This window comes from Aquarana catesbeiana, linkage group LG01 (genome assembly GCF_042186555.1).
Source record: "Aquarana catesbeiana isolate 2022-GZ linkage group LG01, ASM4218655v1, whole genome shotgun sequence".
Taxonomy (NCBI): Eukaryota; Metazoa; Chordata; class Amphibia; order Anura; family Ranidae; genus Aquarana; species Aquarana catesbeiana.
The window spans coordinates 614,266,646-614,287,752 of record NC_133324.1 but is presented as its reverse complement, the minus strand read 5'-3'; the positions used below and the strand labels follow the sequence as shown (position 1 = coordinate 614,287,752).

The following is a 21,107-nucleotide window of genomic DNA, read 5'->3' as shown; positions in this document are numbered from 1 at the left end:
ACTTTTTATCTATCAAAAAGTGTTTTCCAGCACTAATCCTCTCATCTGATTTCTAAATTGCTGCATTTGTAAATTCCAAAAGCCAATATAAAGGAATAGTAGTGCTAAAAAAAACACTTGTGGGTTTAACAATCTTGTTTTTTTGTGCAATTCTTCTTTAAGGGGGCGTGGCAAGGGGTGTGTCCTATGCCTGCATACTTTTACTGATGGGTGTCCCTCATTGCCATCTCAAAAAGTTGGGAGGTATAGGTTTAGCACTGGGAAACACATTTTGAAAGATAAAAAGTGCATTTTATATACAAATATATAGATCAGATCAAAATGAGGGACAAATGAGGAGGGACATAGCTCCAAATCAGAGACAGTTGGGAGCTGTGAAAGTGGGAAATGACAGGTTTTCTTTACACCCCCGCTTACTATCTTCCCTCTTGATGACAATATAGGAGAGCGCTGTTCATGGTGCAGTCCCGGTGTGCGGCCAGTAGGTGTCAGCAGTGACCCTGTGTGCGGTGTGCGGTAGGAGGAGGCGAGGTGACTCACACAGGGAGAGTCTGGCCGTTTGATTGGCAGACAGTGCGTCCCTGTTACAATGGTTACAAGAAGCAGCCCCATACTGGAACACACGCAGTAACGCAACAAAGAGGGAAGTGCACAGGGACATGGAAAGTGTGAGGGACAAGCTCGGTTAGAAGCTCCTGAGCCGTCCTCGGTGTGAGAAGCGAGTCCTCCTGAAAGTTGGAGCTCCGTGTGTGGCCGTGTTATGGGCTCCTCTCACTGACTTCTCTCACCGACTCCCTCCTTCCCTCAGGGCCGACCATAGAAGAAGATGCTGATGGTGGTGCCCGGCTGGAGGCTGTATTATCTTCCTACTACTAGTCCAGTGAAGTTGTAGAGCCCGGAATAATAATAATACACAGGGTACAGGAGTCACCCCAGGGCGAGGTAAGTCATGTGTGAGGGGTATGGGGGAGGAGGGGTAAGTTTACCTCACAAGCACTCCACAGACTTGTTGCCGCTCAGCTGGCCTCTAGATTTCTTGTCCCATACCATGTCAGTGTTTATTATTTCTATGCTCCTCATTGATTTTACAATCCCCATCCTATGATCTAAGTTCAAACGCCAAGGCCCTGGTCACGTCTCACCATTTGGAATCGTCAGCGAAATCGCCGCCATCTCAAATCGCAGCACAGCGCACTTTTGGGTGCCATGCGATTCTGGTGTGGTACTTGTCGAGTGGCAAACTGCACCTTTCATAATCACATGAAGCTTGTGGCCCGAAAAAGCGGCAGCAGTTCCTTTTTGGGCAACAAACGCATGTAGGGTTGGCCCCATGAGACACGCTAAATCGCTCAAACAAAATCGTGAGCGGGAACGCCTGAAAGGGTCGGTGCAGCCTATGGTGACCATACACCCTTCGGTAAATGATCAGTTCTCTTCTGATCCAATAGAAATAACCAATCTATAATTGACAGCCCATTTGATTGATACACCACACACAGGAAAGTGGATTTCTAGCGTCAGATTGCAAGCTATCAATCCCATCCCTGTTTTCCAGCACGTGATCTCATAATCTGATCCATCAAAATTCAGTCGTATTCATGAACAAAGTATCTCATTTACTGCCAATCAATTCAAAACAATCAATACTTTTCCACCCTGTCTAATCTGTTCGGTTTGATCGAGTCCAATCTAAATGAAGGGCTATCCATTATCAATTGGATAATGCAATCCGGGCCGGTTCACATCATAGAAGCACAGTCCAGATGCATTTCTGCATGTAAGTTTTTGATACATGTCAGTGCATTTTTTTTTTTCCTCGACTTTTTTTTTTTCTCTTCACCTTAAAGCGGACATTCAGTCATTTTTTCAGCTTTACATCTATTAAAGCGGAGTTCCGCTTAAAAAAAATTAAAATAAAAGGCAGCAGCTACATATTTTGCAGCTACTGACTTTTAATAGTTGGACGCTTACCTGTCCCAGGGTCCAGCGATGCGAGGGAATGAAGCCCCGCTCGTCTCCCCCTCCTCTCTGCGGCACTGGCATTGTCGCTGTGGGCGCCCGGCTGGGGGCCACTCAGCGACTCAGCGCGCTGTGACTGGCCGGGCAATCATCTGGGACCTGTGACGTGTCCCAGATGATTACAGAGAGGGAGGGGGGAGAGGTGATCTTACTTCCGGTGCCCCGGGAGGAAGTGTAAGCTGGGACCCTCCAAAAAGAGGGTATCCGTTCACCCCCCCCCCCCCCAAGAAAATGACATGTCAAATGTGGCATGTCAGGGGGTCACCTTCCCTGAAAGCGGAAGTTCCATTTTTGGGTGGAACTCCGCTTTAAATCTTCTGCCCTTGTTGTTATAACTTTGGATAGTAAAACATTTTATTTCTGCCAGTAAGTGCCTTATACAGCCCGCTTCCTCTTCCTTGTCTGGTCATTTAGTCTAGGCTTATGACATCATGCACAGCTCTCTCACTCTCGTGAGAGTTTGCCAGGAAGGGAGGGGTGATGAGTCATAAGAGGGCCAATGAGAGCTGCAGAGCTGGAGGTGTGCCTCTATGTAAATCCAGGAAGTGAACAGGCAGCAGGTTTAGCTGCCCACAGTTAAAATGGATGCAGCCAGACTTAGTGGATGGAGATTTCTGCAGCATATTTGGCAAGTACAGAATCACAGCATAGATAAAATAATATGCAAAGGAGTTGGAGGGAAGCTTCAGAATGGCAAATTTGTTTTTATTACAAATTATGTGAGCAGACTGCAGTTCCTCTTTAAAGTGATGTTAAAGTCTTTGGTTTATTTATTTTTTTGTTTAAAAATAACAAACCTGTTATACTTGCCTGTTCTGTGTAATGGTTTTGCACAGAGCAGCCCAGATCCTCCTCTTCTCGGGTCCCTCTTCTGTGCTCCTGGCCCCTCCCTCCTGCCAAGAGCCCCCCACAGCAAGCAGCTGGCTATGGGGGAACCCGAGCCATTCAGACATGGAAATGTGTCCTCGGCCCTGCCCCTTCTCACTCCTAATTTGCTCAGTGACTTTGACAGTGGGAGCCAATGGCACCCGCTGCGGTGTCTCAGCCAATCAGGAGGGAGAGTCGCAGACAGCCAAGGCTCTTGTGCAATATCGCTGGATCGAGATGGAACTCAGGTAAGTATTAGAAGGCTGCTGCACACAGAAGGATTTTGATCTTAAAGCGGAGTTTCACTAAAAAAAAAAATTTTAGATGTCAGCAGCTGCAAATACTGCAGCTGCTGACTTTTAAAATAAGGACACTCACCTGTCCCGGGGTCCAGCGATGTCGGCACCCGAGACCGAGCCGTCCCTCGATCCTCGGGTGCTGCCGCCGCCATTCTCACTGAGGGAATCAGGAAGTGAAGCGTTGCGGCTTCACTGCCCGGTTCCCTACTGCGCATGCGCGAGTCGCGCTGCACGTCTACACTGGTCCCCGTTGTGTTGTGGGAACTGTGTATTTCCCACAACACAACGGGGGTGGGTGGGGAGTCTGCGGCTAGCTGCGGCTAGCTATACCCGGAAGTGGGTGCAGATACCTGTATTATACAGGTATCTGCACCCCCCTCCCCCCTGAAAGGTGCCAATTGTGACACCGGAGAGGGGGAGGAATCCGATGAGCGGAAGTTCCACTTTAGGGTGGAACTCCGCTTTAATGCATAGAATGTATTAAGATAAAAAGAAAAAGCTTCTGCCTTTAGAACCACTTCAGCTCTGGAAGGATTTGGCCCCTTAACTACTTCAATACAGGGGACTTGCACCCCCTTCCTGCTCAAGCCATCAGAGGCTCTTTAGCAAGATCGTTTTAGCGGTGTGTCAGACTGACACACCGCACCACCAATTGCCGCGATGCACGCCCCCAAGAGCGGTCGTGCTGGAGGGCCATCATATGATGTCCACCCAGTACGAGAGCCACACCGCCCCGCCGTCATTTGAGGGCCAGCAGGCAGTGGTTAATGACGAGCCAATTTTTTTGCGATACGGCACTGCATTGCTTTACCTGACAAACGTTGTACCCAAACAAATTTTGAAGAAAAAAATATTTTTTTTTACTTTCTGCTATAATACATATACAAAAAAACTCAGCAGTGAAAAAAAAAACAAAAAACTTTCCCCTGTAAGGCAATTACATAATGTGCTAGTATGCATCACATACTGGCACATTATGAAATGTTCACCTTACAACGGAGCCCTCTGACAGGGCGTACATCTTCCCCGGTCATCCTTCCTGGTTCACGGGCTCCGGTTGTATGAATGGCCGGAGCCACAATGATGTCACTCCCGCACATGCAGAGAGAATTTTGAGAGGTGGTGAGGAGGGGTTGTATCGCCTCCACACAGCCTGCTTTAACCCCTTGAACTCCACTTTTCACACAGTTGCAGGTTGCTTGCAGAGTGCCGCCTTTCACTTGAATGGGTCACGGTGAGTGAGTGCTACACCTGCTGAAAGCAACAGGGAGTACAATTGCAGCTGCAGCATGTGAACATGCCCAGCCTCTCTGCCTCTAAAGCTAAAAGATGGTAGTGGTTCAGGGGCAGTAAAAGCACAGCTCAACAGCAGGGTTGACAGCTAGTGTGAACAATGAAATTATTCAAGTTTCCCTTTTTTTTTTTTTTTTTTTTTTTTTTTACAATTGATAAGTGTTTAATTAAAATGTGTTTTAATTATATATAGGCACACATACATGTGTTTTGAGCCTTGGGGTGCATACCCTAATGCAATAGGCTGCTCACACCTATGCCTACTAGCCATGTGTTTTGGACTGCATGTGGTGTGAACTGGGCCTAAAAGCGTGTATGGCGGCCACCTATAGTAATGAATGAGCCCATACACACAGCTGCGCCTACCTGTGTTTAGCCATGCACAAAAAATTAGGACACAAATGCATTCAGGGCCACACAGATCTGTAGATTTTATGCACATATGTGCATAAACGCGCAAGTGCATACATTTGTAGTTTTTCAATACAATGAAAGAAGAATTTTAAACATCTAAGGGTGACCTAGCACACTGGCTGAGCTGTCACTGACATATCATGTGACTGCTATGAGAACCAATCACAACGGTCATGTGATTGGATAGCCATGCCACCTCCCTGCATTATAGCTAATTTGAAGGGCTTCCAGAAGGCCTGATTTGAAGGGCTTGAAATGTGTGAATGGAGTTTCGTACATTCAATTATTTTTAAATGTATGTTAACCCCCCCACCCGCAAAAGTAAAAAAAAGGCTAAGTGAAAGCAATGAGCATTGGAAGAAAAATATAAAATAGACTTACCTTAAACATCCAATTCTGGCACACTTGCCTAGTGGAGGGTGATGTCATCAGAATTCAGGGATAGCTGAGGATCTCAAACACCTAGGGAACGTGCTCCTGTAAAGTTTTTGAACATATCTTTGCGAGATTCGTGATCCCAAACTCTCCCAGGATTCCACAGTAAGACCCAGCAAATGTCACCAACACACAAGTGGCTGAGAGCCTCGGTGAGGAGCTACTCATACACTTTTTTAGATCGGGCTTAATGGAAAAAAAAAATCTAACCAGTCCTCCATCCACGCTATACAGTGAGGATGGATGAAGCACCCTGTTGGTTTCAGCTATGAGTAAGCATCTCTGGATGTGAAACGCGTTAGCTTTGCTACACTCTGTTCTAATGGCTATCATTGGATTTTAATCGATTATGCAATAAAGATGTCTGTCTTCAGTGTGCGGCAGTCCAGGATCTTCTTGCTTCTATAGACTTGTGCAAAGTCTGCACCTGATATCAATTACAGAGGGTAGAGGCACTCAGATGTGGTTCTAAAACTGGCCATACACCTATAGATTATCTGCAGATTTTCTATGGTTAGATGGAAAACGTGGGAGATTCCTCCATCCACAAAGTTTAGGGAACATGGAGAAATCTGTTGCACTTTTTCCATCTAACCATAGAAAATCTGCAGATAATCTATATTTGTATGGCCAGCTTTAGACTTGGTGAGCGACATATCCTCTACGTACCCTGGTGGCTACTGTCAGAATGCCTGAGTAGCAGCTGCATCTGATTTGATATAAAGCAGCTCTACACCCTAGAAACAAAGAATTAAAAAAGTCAGCAGCTACGAATTCTGTAGCTGCAGACTTTTAATAATAGGACACTTACCTGTCTAAGGATTCAGCTCTGTCTTTACCCAAGCATCAGCATGTTTACCTTTGGAAAGCCAGCTGTGACTGCTTGCAGCTTTACAGCCGCCTTCCTACTGTGCATGTGCGAGCCGCTCTGCGCTTTTTAAACTGTCCTGCACTATTCTGGGGCCTGTGCCGTGTAACCAACAGGCTGCAGGGGGGGGGGCTTGTCCTGCTTGGATTGCTGTGGGTGGCTGCCCCCCCCCCCCCTTAAATTAAAAAATTAAAAGTGCCAAAGGAGGAGAAGACTGGACAAGTAGAAACATCCCTTTTTGGGTGAAGTGTTTTGCTTTAAGCTGGTCATAGATGCGGGTTGATCAAAAAAGAAAAAAAGATCAGATTCCCCCATCCACCTACTTGATGTTTTTGGGGGAATCTCTCCAGCTAAACTCCCAAGGATCTTACAATCTAAAGTCTCTATCTTGCATGGCATGATCCAGCTTCGTCATTATAAGGAATGTATACGAGTGTATATTTTTTTTTGTCTGTTCCCTACTGCAGTAGTTGTTCATTTGGAATCACTATTCAATATGATGATAGGAGTTGCCTATAAGTGGAAAAAGTAGTTTATGGAAAAAAATACCATGACAACTATTTGATACACAAAGCTGTAGAGTGCAAAATCAGGCTCACTTCTGCATAGAAACCAATAAGCTTCTAAACTCAGCTTGTTCATTTAAAGCGGGGGTCCACCTATCTATCGTTTTTTTTGAGTTCATTCACAAACTTTTCTTCTCAGCATTACATACTCACATATTGTGTGTAATATGTCCGCCTGTGTCAGATTTCGTTGGAAAGAATAACTTATATTATTCACTGCAGGCGGTTTCCATCTTCATTGTGGGCATTTGAAGCCCACAAGCATTTATTTCCTGGATGTGGTGAATGCTGTGCTCCCAGCATTCACCGCTCGTTTCCGCACATGCTCAGTGGCATCCTGGGAAGCCTGAGACTAGCTCCCAGGAGTCTGGGAGAGGCTAGAAACACGCCTACTCCCATGGGAGGAGAACCAGGAAGTGCAAAGAAGAATAGAAAAATAAAAGGTAATTACGGCGATTTAAATTTTTTTAAACGGCATGTCAGCATCTAGGCAAGGAAGAGAATACATACAGATATTTTTCAAAATTTGGGTGGAACTCCGCTTTAAGCTTTGACAATAAAACCTGGAAGTGGATTGGTTTCTATGCAGAAGTGAGCCTGGTTTTGCACTCTCCAACTTTAGTAAACAAGCCCCATAGTCTTTTAGCAAACTAAATGTCATCCACTTAGGGGCTAGATCTACTTTGTGACACTTTCTGGATGAAGTTTGCAGCTTTAGTCTGAACTGGAACAAAATGTACTTAAAACTCTTGCACATTGTCGTAAAGCCGAGCGTATGGGTGTACAGTGTAAAATACGTCTCTTCTTGTGTCACCTGGGAGCTACAGCTGCAGTGCATTTTAGCCCATAGGACTGCATTACAGAAAACGCTGTGTGCACATAACTGATGGAAATGCCATGTATTCATGTGTAGGGATGTGTTTTTCAAAATGTAACATTTTACGATTCTGGGTACCACAAAAACAGATTTTACACTGTATCCCCATATGCTCGGCCTTGTGCAAGAGGCCTCAATTAGGAACTATTCTAGAGAAGCAGCCTGTTAACACTTTCAGTGCAATTCAGCTCAGCAGATTGAAGGCAGATGCTCTGTATTGGTAATCTAGCTGAGCTCTGAATCTTATGACATAGTGGGCTGTAAACCTGATTTGGTTTTCAGGTCTGTGTATTCATTGGAAGAGGTTGCAGATTGTGTGGGTTAGATCCTGGATTTGGTTTTACTTCTCCAACTGTGTTTTGCAAACAGCACCCCCTCCACTTCTGGGCATTTAAGCCTTTTGTTTGTTTTGAAGGGTCTTTGGTTTCTGCTGATGTTCCCATCCCCCACAGATACTCATCTAAATGAGGGCACTTCAGTTAGAACAAGCAGGAAAACACCTAGATATATTTGCATGTTGGTATGGTGTTTTGTGTTTATTATTTTCATACTTATTTTTTTTTTTTTTAATTAGCATGTCAGTAATTTGTGTGCGTTTTTTGATTTATTTTTCTGTTTTTGTAAATCTTAGAAGACAGATGTCAACGCAGTATTGCAAAGCCAGCCATACATGGCATCAAAATTCGGCCGGTTCAGCAGGACCGCCCAAATTTCGATCCATGTATGGGCAGACTGCTTGTACAGAAGTGGATTTACTGATCCACTTCTGTACAATCAGCCTGTTGGGTTTTTCCCTGAACAATCAGTGCCGCTGGCAACACTGATCAGTGTTATCTGACGGCACGGAAGGCTCCCCACTGTCAGAATACACAGCCACGGCAAGAATGATTCCCCTCTCCCTCCTAGATTTCGTTTGGAAAAATAAAATAAAATGTATGGCCAGTTTAAGTAGTTCGTTTTAGATGCATTCCCAAGTGTTTATGGAAACCAGCTAATTCAAACGAAACTTGAGAAAACAAATTGTCCTTTTGATATATTGTGCCATTTTATTTTTTGGTGAAATACTTAAAATAGAAGTATGGGTTTGGGTTTTTTTCCCCATCATACTTGCCTAGGTGGATGCAGCATCAGTGCGATGCTGCATCTGTCCCCCGGCGCCTCTACACTGGGAACCAAGCCAACGAACACCGCCGATGGCTCAGTTCTCACAGCTCCCTGAGCAGAGAGCTGCTGACTGTCAATCAGCAGCTCTCCGCTCTGATTCTCCACGCTCACTGGAGCAGCTCCTTGAGACGGGTGTCTGTCCAGGCACTTGGCGGATCCAGACTTTATTGTCGCGATGACGCGGTGCCTGGACTGATTCCTGTAATGTCAGCAGAGAGCGGACTTCAGTCCGCTCTCTGCTGTAAAAGGGTCACAGGAGTGCAAAACCAATTGCACTCCTGCGATCCTTAGGGGAAGCCCAGCCAAACGAGCTTAGGCTGGACTTCTCCTTTTTTAAGTAGTAATAAGCGTTTTATTTAACAAAACTATGTAATATGAGGACCAACTTAATCTATCCAATGAATGTGTATCCAGTCAGGCAGACACTTGCACCACATAGTTGTTGATAGATCTAGGGGCCCTTTCACACACACCATGTACTCATTGACTTACAATGGAAGGTGCTTTTAAAAAAACAGCTTTAAAAGGATAGTTCACCTTTTAGGGATGTTTATAGATTAAAACCAACTGTGCAACTCCGACTAAAGATGAATAATACCCTTGATATAGGTGTAGGCCATTTACATACCTTATGAAGCCTGAATGGAGTACTCCCAGGACGTTGCTATGTGAGGCCTAGTAGTCATTGCTCACCTCCCCCATTACAGGAGTGAGCTCTTTCTCTGATTCAAACCCCTTCACATACTTTCTCTCCCCTGATGCAGTAACTCTGAGCTCAGAATTTGAGAGCTCACTCCTGTGATGGTGGAGGTGAACAGTAATGACTAGGCCTCATAAGGTATGTAAATGGCCTACACCTATAGCAAGGGTGTTATTCCTCTTTAGTCAGCTGCACAGTTTGTTTTTATCTACAGATGCTCCTTATCTGCATAGGCAGTTTTGTGGTAAAGGTGAACTATTCTTTTAAAGATGCAGCATGCAGGACTTTTCAATGCACAGAGCACCTGTAGTGTGATGAGTTCCATAGGTTTTAAAGGGATACGTTTTTCATGAATTTTTGTTCTGCTTTTTAAACACCAGAAACACATTATCAGTGTGAAAGGGGCCTAAAGCTGGACTTACACCAAGAGAATTTAGCTTGACGTTTTTTGTCTTCAGAACGTTTGTTTGATTTTCTAATGATTAATGGGGTTGAATCGATACATATGTTCTTATCACTTTTTAATATCATACAGGGTTTATATCTAGTTTGCGCAGTGCTTTACAATATAAAGTGAAACAGTACAGTTATAATACAGTTAAATACAGAAGGATTAGGAGAGCCCTGCTTGTGGAGCATACAGTCTCTAAAAGGGAGGGGGAGGTGGTACAAAAGGTAATAGCTCTAGGGGATTATCTGATGGAGGTGGCTGAAGTACAGTTTTTAGGTGGAGGTGGGGTAGGCTTCCCTGAATAAATGAGTTTTCAGGGATCGCCTAAAGGCAGACAATTTAGGGGATAACTAGAAAGGTATGAGTAAGGTTGGCCATACATTGTACAATTTTTCTTTTTAGATTTACCAACACCAAATAATATAAGGGCCAAACCTAAACACTTTTAATTTTTATGGAATAAGGCAGGCCTTTGCACTACATAGTTAATGGTAAATCTAAAAGAAATTGAATAAGAAAATGATATAATGTATGGCCAGCCCTAGGCAGGCCATACACAGTGAGAATTTATTTCCTGCAACCATTGGTTGCAGGAAAGAAATTTGCACAATTTCCCCATCAAAACAGACCGTGCTGACAGGGGAATCAGCAATTGTCTTCTCATGGTGGGATAAGGCGGGGGAAGCTATCCCTACCGGGAGAAGACAGTGATTATCGCTGGTGGTAATAGCAGCTGCAAGCGAATCCGGCAGGCTGGTTGTACCCAAGTCGATCGATCAACTAGGTGCATTCAGTCTGCCCAGTAACGGTTCTAATATCAGGTGGTTCCTGCTGAACTGGCCAAGATTTGAACTGTGTAAGGCTGGCCTAAGAAGTTCCAGAAAATCTGTTTGTAAAATGTTGTTAGTATTTTGAATTTTATATGGCGGGGTAGGGGAAGCCAATGATGGGACTGGCAGAGAGGAACAGCAGCCACAGGTCAGTTAGTAAGGTGGATGAGTCTAGCAGCTGGAGGGGAGGCAGGCCAGCGAAAAGGGAGTTGCAGTAGTCAAGGTGAGAGATAACCAAGGAGTGAATCAGTTAGTTGTTTTATATAGTTATTAGTTCAGATGGAGCGATTTCTGGAAATTTTATGCACATTAAGGCAGCAAGATTTAGCCAGTGATTGGATGTAGGACCCGAAGGAGAGGTTAGAGTCTTGGATTACACCTCGCACCCTGGTGTGCATGGAGGAACTGATAGTTGTGCCATTGATCTCAATAAGTAAAGTCATGAGGTGAGGAGGAAATAATATGAGCTCCAGTTTTAGGCAGCCTGAGTTTGAGAAAGTGGTGCGACATCCATACTGATATGTTGCTCAGTAAGTTAATATGTGAGGAGATCGAGGGGGTGAGCTGAAGAATAGAGAGTTCGATAGATCTGGGTGTTGGCGCAGAGGTGGGAGTCACCAGAGGTTATCAACTGGTCCAGAGAAGAGGTGTAAAGAGAATAGAAGGGGCCCAAGGACAGAGCCAGAAAAAAGGAAGAGGAACAGAGAAGATGGAGCCGAAGGTGACACTAATAGGTGGGAGAACCAGGAAAGAACAGAGCTGTGAAGGCTAAGGGTGGAATTTAAAGAAAAGGAGTGGGTGGTTGGCTGTATGTTGAAATATGACATGTTTACTACATCTAGGATTCTATTCAAGTAGCGGGGCTGGACAAAATTCTAAGGACTTTCGAACAAAATTACTTAAAGTGGTTGTAAAGGCTCAAGTTTTTTTACCTTCATACATTCTATGCATGAAGGTAAAAAAACCCTCTGTGTGCACACAGAGCAGGTAAGTATGACATGTTTGTTTTTTTTTAAATCTGCCTTTTAATATCACTTTAATTCTGTTATGGCAAGAAAGCATATTCTTAGTTGATTTTTCATAATTTCCATACAAATGGAAATCTAAAAGGCTAATGTACAATCAATTTTTAACAAGTGTGATGAACTTTAGTATGGTCTGACATCATTTCAGGCTTCACTTGTTGCATTTCTCATATATTTTGTAGCTCAGGGTGCTACCATTACTGATGATGCTCTGCTTTGTCTACTCGGTCTTTGCTGAAATCAGGTAGAGGTCAGGATTCTGAGCTGGAATGCAGAGCAAAGGTTACATGCACAGTGATATTTGACTAGTTTGTATTGTGTGTGCCTTGGGTCAGTTCAGAGATGATCTTTGTTATACTGTAATTGCATTTTGAAGTGAAACCGCAGACTGCCCCCGTCAGAACACAATAGCACAGCAGGGGAGAGCGCTGTACCAATGTCGGATTGTTAGTACAGCGGCTCCTCCTGAGCTTTCAGGGTTTTTTCGTTCAGCCTGTTCGGTTGAGCGAAAAAAACTACTAGTGTGTACAAGGCCTAAAGCAGGTTGAATGCAAAGGATTGCACTAGGCCTCCTTTTGTTTTATGGGTTCTCTTTATACTGGTTAACCGCTTCCCAACTGCCCCATAGCAGATTTACTGCTATAGGGTGACCGCTCTGTGCAGAATCGCTTGTATATATACGTGATTCTGCACTTCCGGGTTTTGGGCGCAAGTGCGCCACCAGTGGCTCACTACCGCTGTGATTTTAAACAGCAGGAGCTGATTAGTGGGTTCCGTCGGCACTTGCTGATCGTTCGTTACACTGACAAAATGCCATTCTGCCTATGTAAACATACAGACTGTCATTCTGCGAGTACAGAAGACCTGTATCCTGGTGTTTCTGTGAAGCAGAAACACAGATCCATGTCTTCCAGTAGTAAAAGCACCTCCCCCACTACAGTGAAACATTAGCTAGGTCAGTGATGGCGAACCTTGGCACCCCAGATGTTTTGGAACTACATTTCCCATGATGCTCATACACTCTGCAGTGTAGTTGAGCATCATAGGAAATGTAGTTCCAAAACATCTGGGGTGCCAAGGTTTGCCATCACTCAGCTAGGCACGCAGTTAACCCCTTTTGGACAAATGGTGTCCAATTTGTCCACGGCAATATCGCAGTCCCACTATAAGCCGCTCATAGCCATCATTACTAGTAAAAATAAAAAAATATAAATATCATATAGCTTGCCAACGCTGTGACTTTTGCGCAAACCAATCAATATACGCTTATTGGGATTTTTTTTAATCAAAAATATATGTAGCAGAATACACATTGAAGAAGTTTGATTTTTTTTTTTTTTCCATATTTTTTTTATTGGATGTGTTTTAGAGCAGAAAGTAAAAAATATTATTTTTTCAAAATTGTCAGTTGTTATTTGTTTCTAGCGCAAAAAATAAAAACCGCAGATGTGATTAAATGTCATCAAACGAAAGCTCTTTGTGGGGGGAAAAAAAGAACATAAATTTTATTTGGGTACAGTGTTGCAGATCGTGCTTCAGGGCCGGTTCACACTGCTGCGATGCGGGAACCCTGCGAATCCACTGCGGGTTCCCGCATCGCAGGTTTCCCGGCGGCAGTTCACACTGCCCTATGCGAACTGCTGGGAGTGTCAGTTAAAAGTTAATGACACCCCCAAATCAGTTCGCATATTGCAGTGCGATCTGCAAACTCAGACAGGAATCGGATCGCATGGGTGTGAACGCCCATGCGATCCTATTCTGCTGCGGACAAAAAAAAGGGTCCTGTGCGAGTTTGATGCAAATTCAGCCATACGATTTGTATGGCTGAAATTGCATCGCACAGAGATCGCATGTGATTTGCAGAGTGGTGCGAATCACATCCGAACTCTGACATTGCAGCAGTGTGAACTGGCCTTCAGAAAACAATGCTAATATAAACAAACCCTTAGAGGTGTTTATCAAACAACATAGCAGCAAAATTGCACACAAACTGGACTTTCTCATTTAGTAAAGTATATGCAGCAGTTGTGTATTTCTGAACCCTGCGCCTGGAATTCTGGGCAACAAGGAGGCAGATTTGTATAGGTCTGAGACAGATTAAGCACCGTAGATGAAACAGATTGACTTTCACTCTAAATCACATATGTGAGACACAACGCTTGGGCCGAATCCGGCCTGCCAGGCCTTATCATGTGGCCCTTGCACCCAGTTTTTAAGTCAGAAACTCTGGTTCTCACAATCTGCTCCCTGCTGTCATTTGTAAACACAGAAGCCTTGTGCGTTTACAAGGGACAGCTTTGCTCTCGGCTGCTCCCAGAACTAACAGATCCCTGCACACACTCATGGCGGGGACAGATCTCCAAAATCTGAGAGAAAGAACCATCTCCCTGCAAGGAGAGACAGAGCAGCCTACATAGGGAGGTAATAGTGTCGTGCCAGGTAAGACAGCGCGATGTGAGGAAGCTTTGAAGGTGGTTGTGGTTCCTCACTGTGCATAGTGCACCCCTAAAACCTGCACTCTGTACGTAATACACTCCTGAACCCTGCACTCTGTACACGCCACACTCCTAGATCCTGCACTCTGTACACGCCACGCTCCTAGATCCTGCACTCTGTACACGCCACGCTCCTAGATCCTGCACTCTGTACACGCCACGCTCCTAGATCCTGCACTCTGTACACGCCACGCTCCTAGATCCTGCACTCTGTGCACGCCACGCTCCTAGATCCTGCACTCTGTACATGCCACGCTCCTAGATCCTGCACTCTGTACACGCCACACTCCTAGAGCCTGCACTCTGTACACGCCACACTCCTAGAGCCTGCACTCTGTACACGCCACACTCCTAGAGCCTGCACTCTGTACACGCCACACTCCTAGAGCCTGCACTCTGTACACGCCACACTCCTAGAGCCTGCACTCTGTACACGCCACACTCCTAGAGCCTGCACTCTGTACACGCCACACTCCTAGAGCCTGCACTCTGTACATGGCGTAACCCAGATGCAACTGGCCCTTTTAAGGTAAACCATACTGCTGATGCGGCCTGCGATGAAATTGAGTTTGACACCCCTGCTAAACAGAAACACAATTAAGAAGTGGTCAGGGGCAGGTTTTAGTTTTGTAATCGTACTGCTTTGGAGAAGCTGAGGAGGGAGGAATTTAGGAATCAAGCTAAACTCTTGTAAATCTCACTACTTCTGTTAGGCAGTGACTTGCTATACAACAAAATTGATTTATATCCCCTATTTTACTTTTGACCACATTCTACATTTATTGTATTGGTCTGTTTGCTAACACTGATGCAGCAGATATCAATTAACTTTTATCACAGGAAAGCAACCGTGTTTTATTGGGCCTATAGCACATGCAGAAGGAAGTCACACACCATTGATGTGAGATCACATGCAACTTTAATTGGACAACTGTGGCCAGGCTATCACCCCTCCGCAGCTACACATACACAAAGGGGCAGTGATGCCCCTGACATAGGAGACTTAATATTGCCATGATTCCATATTCGGTCAAAGATGTCACAAGCATCCCTGCCCCTTTGTGTATGATGCAGGGCAGGGAACGCTATGGTCGCAGTTGATTGGAAGGCAGTAGGCAGGGGTGACGGCTTCCTTTTTGGGTTCATTGATAATCTTTATTGGCAATGTTTGTATTCAATTTCAAAATGCCCCAAAGAGCTGTCTGTTGCCCAAAGCAACCTAAGTCCTAGATGGTTCATCATATAGACTTTTTAGTACATGAAACCCACAGTATATGTATTCTTTATTTATAGTTAAAAAAAAAAAAAATTCTTGGTGTGTGGGATATCTATTCCAATTTTTTTACTATCTGTTGCACTGGGATAAAGCTTCAATTTGTGTAATTTGATCACATAGTGTAGTTGTGCTATCTCCTTTTTTTTTTTTTTTTTTTTTTTTACCTTATTTCTCACTGTTTAAACAGGAAGGAGTAAATTTCAGTTCCTTAGTTTCTAGATATTAACACAATCTGAACGGCACTGTCACCCATTCATTGCTAATGGGGAAGGTGCTGTTTCTTTATGACACAGGAAGATCATTACGAATCGTACAATTAAAATGACTCCCTTGAAACTTGCACCTGCCTAAACACCTCCTCCCTTTTTTATTTTCTGGCCTGGATATAAGGAAGGTACTTGTGACTCATTCAATTAAAACTATGGAGTATTGCCCTTCTATTATATCCTCATGTATGTTTAATATCTTCTCCATCTTGTCATTACGGATTTTTTTTTTTTTGCATTGTTTTTGCAGTGATTGTATGCTGTAAAGTGATTAGTTACCTTAAGCTGAAGGCACAGATGGACATGTTGGTCTGATATTTTTCTGGTATTTTTAACTTACTAATTATGTGAAGTGTATGCACTGGATATGGTGGGCTTAACATCGTCATTAACCACTTCAATACTATGCACTTTCACCCGCTTCCTGCCCAGGCCAAATTTGAATGACAATTGCGCAGTCATGCAACACTGTACCCATATGACATTTTTAGATTTTTTTTAACACAAATGGAGCTTTCTTTTGGTAGTATTTAATCACCACTAGGTTTTTTATTTTTTGCTAACTAAACAAAAAAAGACCGAACATTTTGACAATAGAACCCAAGTTTTTTTTCTTTGTTTCTGTTATAAAATTTGCAAATAAATTCAGAAATTTGGGCCAAGATGTATTCTACTACATTTCTTTGGTCAAAATAACTCAAAAGCAGTGTTTATTATTTAGTCTGTAGGAAAGTTATAGATTCTACAAGCTATGGTAAATATCTGAAAATTCATCATTCCTGATGTACTGATGGCATTCTCATTTCTTGAGTCCTGAAAACGCCTGGACAGTACAAATACCCCAGAGTGATCCATTTTTGAGAAGTAGACAGTCCAAGGTATATTAGTAAGAGGCATGGCGAGTTTTTTTGAAATTGTAATTTTTTGGAAAGTTATGAAATTTAAACAGATAATTTTTTTCACAATCCTTTTTTATTTTTTTTTAAATTTATTTTTACATAGTCACCAGTACAGTACAGTGTTGTATAACTGGTGTGCCAGTGATCAGGGACATTGGCTGGTGACAGTAAGTAATTTTTTTTCAATGTATATCATTTTTTTTTTCTTTTTTATTACGTTTTAGTTTTCTGTTTTTTTTTAATGATTTTTTTTAAACACACAGTGACCAGAGCATTACTCTGTGGAAGTGATCAGGATTTTTTTTTTTTTACACATTACGATTGCTTATACCAGTTAATTTACTGTTCTAAGCAACCATCTTTACTGGCCAAAGCTAATTACATGGTACAGATGGGCTGTGAATGGCCCTATTTCTACTATATGATCACTGGGACCAATCACAGAGATTAACACAATTGTAGAGAAAGAATGGCCTCAGTCAAAGCCATTCATTGTGTACAATTGTCATGTGAATTGGTCACAGCAATCACATGGTACTGGCAGCAACCAGTACATTGATCATTCATCATGGATCTGCGAGTGACAGATTGCGCCGCAATGCGGCCTGCAAGGCGTGTGTGAAGCCCATTCTGGTAGGATGTTACATAGCGTCAACCCGGAATGACAAATGTCCCTCCCGCCCATCATTTCTCTATAGGCCAGGCGGGAACTGGTTATAGAAGTTTGGGATAAAAAAAAAAAAAAAAAAAAAAACCTACACCCATATGGCTGCAGCATTGGTCTGATGCTGCAGCTGTCTCCCACTGGCTCAAAGACCAAGATCTGAGCAAACACGTGACTGCTTATCACTTAGTTCTTGGTCTTCACTTAGAGTGGTGACTGTCAGCTAGAGGAGTGATCATTCCCTATAGGGACACAGGAAGCAATAGAAACTTGACAGAGGGTCTAACCCTATCCAAAACAATGGCAAAAAAAGTTTAGTCTAGAGATACTTTAAACTTAACCTGATTCTTGTACATAACCAAGTCCTGCTACTTTAACCCCTTTTAATATGGAATTTTGAAAAGGAAGTCCTGCTAGATCACTTCAGGCTGGTCCCTTTTGCAGGTATAGCTACTGTATGTAAAATATAAACAAGTGTCTCTATACTGTTTAAAATCCAGTAATAGGATGTCTCACCCTGCTCAGCACATGCTTAGTTGCTCTCCAATTCTAGGCCCTTCTGAGTTTTTGTAGAGGCCGATCTGCTGACGGCCTTAATGTGGAATTAACCCCTCCTATCCTTTACAGCCAAGGAAGCTGCTTCTGTTTGATCTGCAACTGCCATGGTGCTTCACATGTGATCAGTTACGACACCATTTGATGGTTTGACAGTTTGGATGAGTACACAGGCAAATGTGACAGTTGGCAATCCCGGTGTTCCAGGAATGTATCTTTTTTTTTTTTTTAAACTGTTAGACCCCTTTCACACCGAGGGCATTTTGTAGGCGCTATAGCGTTAAAAATAGCACCTGCAATCCGCCCTCAAACAGCTGCTCCATTGTCTCCAGTGTGAAAGCCCGAGGCCTTTCACACTGGAGCGGTGCTCTGGCAGGACGTCAGCAAAAGTCCTGCCAGCAGCTTCTTTGGAGCGGTGAAGGAGCACTGTGTTTACCGCTCCTCCACCGCTGCTCCCCATTGATATCAATGGGGCAGCGCGGCTGTACCGCCGGCAAAACGCCGCTATTGTGGGCGGTTTTAACCCTTTCTCGCCCGCTAGCGGGGGTTAAAAGTGCCCCGCTAGCGGCCGAAATGCGCCACAAATCCAACGGTAAAGCACCGCTCAAAATAGCGGCGTTTTACCGCCGACACTATGGGCGGCTCGGTGTTAAAGGGCTCTTAAATCGATGGCTTTAGTTCCGCTTTATGATTTACTGCTTTTCCGGGGCTCTGGGCTTCAGCAAAATGGCAGCCTCCAGCAATAAAAAAAGGGAACAATGCTGGAGGCAATTTACAGCACACACTAATTTTGGTAGCATAATTATTAATGTGCAATGCATGTTCCCTGCTAAAGAACATTATTTTTTATCAAGTTGTTATGGGTAAAGTTTCACTTTAATTTCCACAATTAACAAAATAAGCTGACCCTGTAAAGGATAAATACACTTTAACATACCAAGAGCACATTTCTGTTCCCCATCGCTATAACCTTATGCATAATTCGATTTGATAATCGCTGGCTTCTGATGTTGCAGCCTGTGCTATTAAGGATTGCATTTTTTTCCCCCAGAAGCCACCATATGATGCACACTTGGCTCTTTATGTTGACTTCAGTGGAGAGCCCTTCCATCTATGGTGTTTAGAGAAGATGGACTTTCCATTCTGGTTATTGGAAAAGAACCATGTACTGTATAGCATGTAAAATGACTCTTGAGCAGCATATGTTGGAATATCAGAAGTGGGTAATTGTCCTATATGATGAAGAAGGTAAGGGAGGTGGCATTACTTCCACTGGATTATGATGGTGCATATTTTACCGACCGGCTCCTGTACATATACGTCGGCACTTTGAAGAGGGATATCTCGGTAACGGCAGCAGCTGCTGCCACAACCAAGGTATCCATCTTTACAGGAGCCGGTCGTGTTTCCGATAATGGTGGTCTCCGCGGCAGATTCGCCGTGAGATCACCGTTATCAGCGGCGGGAGAGGTGCCACCCCCCTCCCGCGGCTCTCCCACTCCCTCCGCCGCTTACCGGAGCCGTCGGTAGCGGTGGAGGCGATTGGACCTGTCAGTTCTTCGGTATGGAGACGAGTGAGGCTAAGATGGCGCCCACCCGTCTCCATACTATAGGACGGCGGAAGCGACATTACGTCCGCTCCGCCCATATGTCTTAAAGGCATATTTTTTTTTTTTTAAACAACTTTTTTTTTTTTTTTTTGCATTTTAGTGTAAATATGAGATCTGAGGACTTTTTGACCCCAGATCTCATATTTAAGAGGACCTGTCATACTTTTTTCTATTACAAGGGATGTTTACATTCCTTGTAATAGGAATAAAAGTGATCCAAATTTAAAAAAAAAAAAAAAAAACAGTGGAAAAATAATTAAATAAGAAAAAAAAAAAAAAAATGTTTAAAGCGCCCTGTCCCAACGAGCTCGCGCGCAGAAGCGAACGCATACGTGAGTAGCGTCTGCATATGAAAACGGTGGTCAAACCACACATGTGAGGTATCGCCGCGACCGGTAGAGCGAGAGCAATAATTCTAGATCTAGACCTCCTCTGTAACACAAAACATGCAACCTGTAGAATTTTTTAAACGTCGCCTATGGAGATTTTTAAGGGTAAAAGTTTGCCGCCATTCCACGAGTGGCCGCAATTTTGAAGTGTGCCATGTTGGGTATCAATTTACTTGGCGTAACATTATATTTCACAATATAAAAAAAAATTGGGCTAACTTTACTGTTGTCTTATTTTTTTATTCAAAAAAGTGAATTTTTCCAAAAAAAGTGCGCTTAGACCGCTGCGCAAATACGGTGCGAAAAAAAGTATTGCAATGACCGCCATTTTATTCTCTAGGGTGTTAGAAAAAAAAACAATATATAATGTTTGGGGGTTCTAAGTTATTTTCTAGCAAAAAAACCTGTTTTACACATGTAAACACCTAAAATCCAAAACGAGGCTAGTCCTTAAGTGGATAGCATGTAAAGTGACTCTTGAGCAGCATATGTTGGAATATCAGAAGTGGGTAATTGTCCTATATGATGAAGAAGGTAAGGGAGGTGGCATTACTTCCACTGGATTATGATGGTGCATGTTCTACTTTAAAGAGGCCCTAAAGAGTGAGATTAGGCACTGTAATGCTGATACACAGATGAAAGGGGTCTGCATACATGGGTTTGTGATATGGGAGTTTTTGCAGTGGTTTGAGAGACGTTTACTGAAGGCTGGTTATCCTTAGTGCTGGGTTAAGCACTTGTCTTGTGAGTACATTTGTTTTCACCCTGTTATATAGGCCTCATGCACACTGGACATTTTTCTGCTACTCCTAGGGGCGTTTGACATTTTTTTTCCCCTGCTTGTAAACGTCCATGCACACATAAGCATTTAGAGGCAGAACCCCCCCACAACAAGCAGTGCATCCAGGAACAGCAGAGTTTTGGCAGAAAAAAATGCTCGGCACGTTTGGTGCTTGAGAGTTGATTCACTGCAGTGGCCAGAATAAATTATTATTCTGGCCAATGAAATTAAATTAACGCCCAAGTGGTTGACGTATCTAGAATGCACCACACGAGCTTACACGCGCCAAATGTTTTTTCTGCCAGAATTCTGCCGCCAGAAAGGAGTCTAGGAGAGTAAGCTAGATGTCCTGTGACCATAAAGT

The 21,107-nt window shown here is 43.6% G+C and overlaps 1 protein-coding gene across 8 annotated transcripts in view; it reads left to right on the top strand.

Moving 5' to 3' along the window:
* The first annotated feature begins 535 nt into the window (after positions 1-535).
* The window catches only part of PTPN13 (protein tyrosine phosphatase non-receptor type 13), a 457,782-nt gene continuing 437,210 nt past the window's right edge, over positions 536-21,107 (top strand). For 4 of the 8 annotated variants that reach the window (XM_073599969.1, XM_073599986.1, XM_073599976.1 and 1 more), the window contains exon 1: positions 536-942. The gene's annotated coding sequence lies outside the window, so the exon portion shown is untranslated. The remainder of the gene's footprint in view (positions 943-21,107) is intronic. The other 4 variants (XM_073599995.1, XM_073600003.1, XM_073599960.1 and 1 more) reach the window with 1 other exon arrangement.